We start from the raw sequence: 5,920 nt of genomic DNA on the forward strand, positions 1-5,920 counted from the left end.
GGTAGAAAATGAGCTGACTTTGTCATTCTGTCGACAATCACCCAAATAGAATCATGCTGTCTGCGAGACCTCGGCAACCCTGTGATGAAATCCATATTGATCATCTCCCACTTCCATTCCGGAAGTTCTATCCTCTGAGCCAAACCACCGGGCCTCTGGTGCTCGACTTTCACTTGTTGGCAATTTGGATACTTAGCAACGAATTCAACAATGTCCTTCTTCATGCCATTCCACCAATAAACTTCTCTCAAGTCACGGTACATCTTTGTGGAACCCGGATGAATGGAATATCTGGAGCTATGAGCTTCCTCCATGATCCTCTCTTGAAGTCCATCCACCATAGGTACACACAATCTTCCTTGATATCTCAATACACCATCTCGCCCTTGTTCAAAAGCTAATACTCTTTGCTTTTGGACATTTGCCTTTAACTCAAGCAAAATGGGATCTTGGTCTTGTTTCTCTTTCACTTCTGACAGGAATGATGACTTGGCCCCATTTTCCGGACAGATTTCCCTTCCAACTGCCCAACTTCTAAAGGGCCTAACTCGCTCATACGAACTCGGAATTGAGAAAACTCGGTGGCGTTGGAAAGATCATTCCACAAGCTTCACAACCATAGCTGGAACTACTCCTAACTCATCCTGAGCTGGAAGTTATGACTGCCCAAAGTTTGGCCAAAAAACTTACCTTTTCCATACTTAGCCAAAATTTTCCAGATTTTCAAATCCTTTCCAAAAATTGAAAATTTTCAATTTCAAGCCTCAACTTAACTATTTCAAATTGTCGGATGTTACAATATAATTAGTTATTAGAATATATATTTGGTTTTGTAAAAAAAGATAAATAGAAATAGTATTTTGAAGGGTAAAAAGGAATTTCAATTTTTCATTTTGATGTTCCCACTTTTAGTATAATATGAAATGATATAATAATCTCACTCAAGCTTTGTTCATTACTCCCTCCGTCCACTTTTAATTGTTATGGTTTCCTTTTTTAGAGTCAAACTATAAGAACTTTGACTAACATTTTACGATATATTTTTCATTATATTGTTATGCAAAAAATTGCAATTTATAGTACTTTTCGTATAGTTTTTGAATATCTAATGTTTTTGTTTAAAATATCGAATTAATATACTGGACACGCGCCCATATCATTGAGTAGATAAATTTAAAAAATCATATTATTATTTTAAGTTCTATGTTTGAGTTATGAAAATAATTAATGTTGAGTTGTTGACTATGAAGAAAATGTACTTGTCCCATCAAAATCCTTAAATATCTTTTTGTACTTTTTGGTTTGCCTCGATGCCTTATTTTAAGTTCTATATTTGGCTCTAACAATAATAATCTTATTATACATTGACATATATACATTCATTATAGTAAGAAACCGATGATAAATTAATACAAAGTAATTGAGAAAAATGAACATACGTTATATATCAACTATTTTTTTCTATTGTTTATTTTAAAGGTGAGGATTATACATAGTTCTATTTTATAAGTCTATTAAAATTATATTTAAATTTAAAAATAAATTTACATATATAAGCGCTAATGAAACTTTAACAAAAACGAACAACCTTTATTTACTAAAGCTAATTATTATTTGGCAATCAAGGCCAATAATAAAAAAGTTTACAACTAATTGCTTGAAATTTTAGTATGGTCTCTTCTTTGATGGTGTAAAATGTGTATTTACCTCATTGAACTTGCTTAAAGTACGATTCATCATTAGTTGCTTTCTCTATCATATATTTGTAGTACATTTATAAATAAAAAACATAAGACTATCCTTTGTCCATAGTCTAGATATCCTCTAGATATGCAGAGAGTTTTTCTCCTCTGGAGCTTTTCTTTTTAACAAAAAAATTATGTTGAAAAATATTTAGTTAACCGATTAAAATAAGGTCCATACGACCATCTTTTAATAAAAGAAACATATTATAAAATAAAAAGACTGTGTAGATTAAGTGTAGAACTCTTCAATATTAGCAGGATTATATACTTGCTTAGTGGTTTGTGGTTTATGTCAATTCAAATAATTCCATTTTCTCCATATCTTAACCAAGGGCACCTCCATACACGAGATTGATTAAAGATGAAGGAGTAATTAGCGCTCCACTCCAACTTTCGATGGTTATACCTTCTGTTTACTGTTAAGTTCATATGGTACTTTTTTCTTTTACCTTGCAAATCTTACTTTGAAGCATATTTCCTCTTTCCATCAATACCAAATACTATTTAAAAAACATTCATCGGTTTTTATCACAAAATTGTAATTCTCTAAATTCCATTTATAGTTGGAATTACAATATAAAGATGTAAGGAAAGCCAAAGCTAAGATTTAAACTTAATGAGTTTTAAATTCAAACATTTTCTAAGTTATTGAGTTCGAAATTAATAATCTATACATTTTCAATGAATTTTTACTAAAAATATAAAGTTTTAACCTAAGCTGCAGAATTCAATCAAATACACACTACTGGAAACAAAGGTTTTTCCCACCTTCAATCGGTAGAAAATTTGTGCTATAGAACATGATTTCTTAACCACTGAACATTTCAATGGAAATATAGTGATTTCTAGTAGTGACGTAGTTGACACTCTAGCTCTTTTTCCCAATCTAAATTTACTCTAGACGGACTAGACCATTTATAATGGGAAACTTGAAAGTTAGTGGAAGCTGTCAATTTTTAAAAACATCATTGCTTGACTCAATAATTTCCAAGTCTCCTATGTAACGCGTCTTTTACTTCATTAGCGTAAATTGACTTGTCCTACAGTAGCTAAAGTCTTTGGATGTTATTAATAAACTGAATTTATAACATATTAGCATCATCATTTTGTGATAAATCAGAAAAAAAACTCAAATCTATGGCTGTTTTGCTATGGTTATTAATCTTATCTGCATTTCATGCAGTAACACTAGCACAACAAAGGCAGTTTAATATAACTCTTGGCTCTTCTCTAACACCTACTACCAATTCATCATGGTTTTCACCATCCAGGCGCTTTGCCTTTGGGTTTTATGAACAAACCAATGGCTATGCTGTTGGAATCTACATCGTCGGTATGCCTAACAAGACAGCAGTGTGGACAGCAAATAGGAACAGTCCTGTTGTCCCGAGTAACACTGTCTTGCTCTTAACTAATGATGGAAGGCTCATTGTACAAGTAGGAAGCCAGGAAAACTCTGTCATCAATTCCTCTCGAGCCATTGCTTCAGCTTCCCTGATGGACACGGGAAACTTTGTGCTCTATGATTCTGATCGCAATGTCATTTGGCAAAGTTTTGACAATCCAACAAACACACTTTTACCTGGTCAGCATATATCAGCTGGACAAGAGCTGTTCTCGAGTGCCTCGGAAGCAGATGACTCATTAGGGATTTTCCGTCTTTCCGTCTCATAATGCAAGTTGATGGGTACCTTGTTCAGTATCCTGTCAATACACCAGATACTGCCCCATATGCTTACTACGCATCCTACATCCGTGGAGTAAGGAATAATTTTTCACTGAATCTTGATGATGACGGCCTCCTCTACTTGCTCAATTCCAACAATAGTCTAAAAAATCTAACCAGAGGAGGCTGCCGTAGAGAAAGGACCATCATCTATATGATGAAAATTGATGCTGATGGTATTTTTCGAGTTTATTCACATTCTCTGAACCAACAAAACAGCTCACCGATTTGGTCATCAACAGATGATAGGTGTGATCCAAAAGGCCTTTGTGGGCTTAATGGATTTTGCACCAATATAGATGCTCAAGCTAAATGTATGTGTCTTCCTGGATTTAATTTTGTAATGCCAGGAAATTGGAGCGCTGGCTGTGAAAGGAATTTCACCACAGAAACCTGTCAGTTAAAGGAGAACACTTCCAAATACTATGACATGAGAACAGTTGAAAACACAGCATGGGAAGATAGTTCTTATGTTATTTTTGCCGTAACGACCAAGGGAGATTGTGAACAAGCCTGTCTACAGGATTGTAACTGTGAGGCTGCTTCGTTCAAAGACAAAGTGTGTAGAAAGCAAAGGCTGCCTCTGAGGTATGGAAGAAAAGACCTGGGTAATTCTAATCTTGCATTGGTCAAGGTGGGCATTAATGTGTTAGACAACAAAGAGTTGCCTGATCAGAAGATTGAAGAAACAAAAGGCAAAAAGCTAAGGATAGACATCCTAATTGCCAGCATTACATTGACTGTTTTTGCTTTGTTGGTTGATGTTATTTTAGTTTTGATGATTTGACAAACAAAGGGATCCTATAATGGTACCTGATACCTTGTGACAATTTGTTGAAAATGCCAGCTGGAAAAAGTATAGAAAGTTGGTGAGGTTGGTGCACGGCTTCCAAGCATGCCAGAATCCTCAGCCAATAGCATGGCTTCCTTGTGTGTGTCTATTAGATAAAAGGCTTTAATCAATAGACACATTTTTAGTTTTTGCATTCCTGAAATTCTCAACCACACAAGCAAAAATCACTCCTATCAAGAAGTATTATCCTCAAGAGCAACAGGGACCTGATAGAGCTGCTTGCTGCTTAGTTGTCTTGAGATTATATCTTCCGTGCTTATATTGTAAATCTATTCCTAATCTATAAAGGAATTAGATCGTTGCTTTGTTCATCTAAAAGTCTAAGCCAGTTAAGTGTAACTGGCTTAGTGGGCAGTGTTGTATCTACTTAGTCAAATTCTAAGTCATCTAGAGTTAGGTGGTTTAGTGGGCAGTGTTGTATCTGCTTAGTTGAAGTCTAAGTTATCTAGAGTTAGGTAGCTTAGTGGGTAGTGTTGTATCTGCTTAGTTGTTTTCTTTGTAGTAGAGTTACTACATAGAGGGGGAAGGGATTTAGAGGTAAATTCCTAGGTTGCAACTGCCTGTAATCTAAACTGTTGCTCCGTTTGAGTGAAATGGAGTTGGATTGAAAGCCTGTGAGGACAGGTCGTGGTTTTCACCGCCCTTGAACAAGGGGATTTCCACGTAAACTACTTGTGTTGTTTTCTTTATTGTTTACGCCTCATTTATTGTTCATACTGAGTCAAGGGACCTGGTCCGTTGACTGATAGTGGACGCATACATCTTATCATTGGTGTTAGGCATCTCTGGATTTCTCATTCACAGAATTCATGTCTGGAGTCTGGACTTACAGAAAAATCCAGGAGAGTAGAAGTGTTCAGTTGAGCGAGGATGTTGCTCCACGAGCATTTTCCTATGCAGAACTAGAGCAGGCAACCAGTGGTTTCAAGGCGTTAGGGAGGGGGGCATTTGGAACAGTATTTAAAGGGATTTTGGCAGAAGGCCAGAAAGTGATAGCTGTAAAGAGACTAGACAAAGAATTGGTAGAAGGGGAAACAGAGTTCCAAACTGAAATAAAAATCATTGGAAGGAAACATCACCGAAATCTAGTCCGCCTCATTGGTTATTGCCTGGACGGATCAAGAAGGCTTCTGGTGTATGAGTATATGACAAATGGGTCACTTGCGGGCATACTTTTTACACCAGAAAAACAGCCCATGTGGGAGGAAAGGTGTGGCTTTGCTCGAGATATTGCAAGGGGCCTCCTATATTTGCATGACGAGTGTGAAACACAAATCATCCATTGTGATATTAAGCCTCAGAACATACTCATGGATGATCAGTTCTGTGCAAAAATATCTGACTTTGGAATGGCCAAGCTCTTAAAGAAAGACCAAACAAGAACCTACACAGGGATAAGAGGGACCAGAGGCTATATTTTGTGCTAAGTGACTAGCAACCGTCGTTGTAGTATTTGAATTGTAAATACTAATTTAGGAGAGTTACAATTTTCTCCATAGTGTAAGCGAATCTGCAACAACCACAACTCGTGTAACCGATGGTAGGAGTCCTCACAAAGCAGATGAGCTTCCTTTGTCCATAGTCTAGATATCCTCT

This window comes from Solanum tuberosum, unplaced genomic scaffold, assembly GCF_000226075.1.
Source record: "Solanum tuberosum cultivar DM 1-3 516 R44 unplaced genomic scaffold, SolTub_3.0 scf00131, whole genome shotgun sequence".
NCBI lineage: Eukaryota > Viridiplantae > Streptophyta > Magnoliopsida > Solanales > Solanaceae > Solanum > Solanum tuberosum.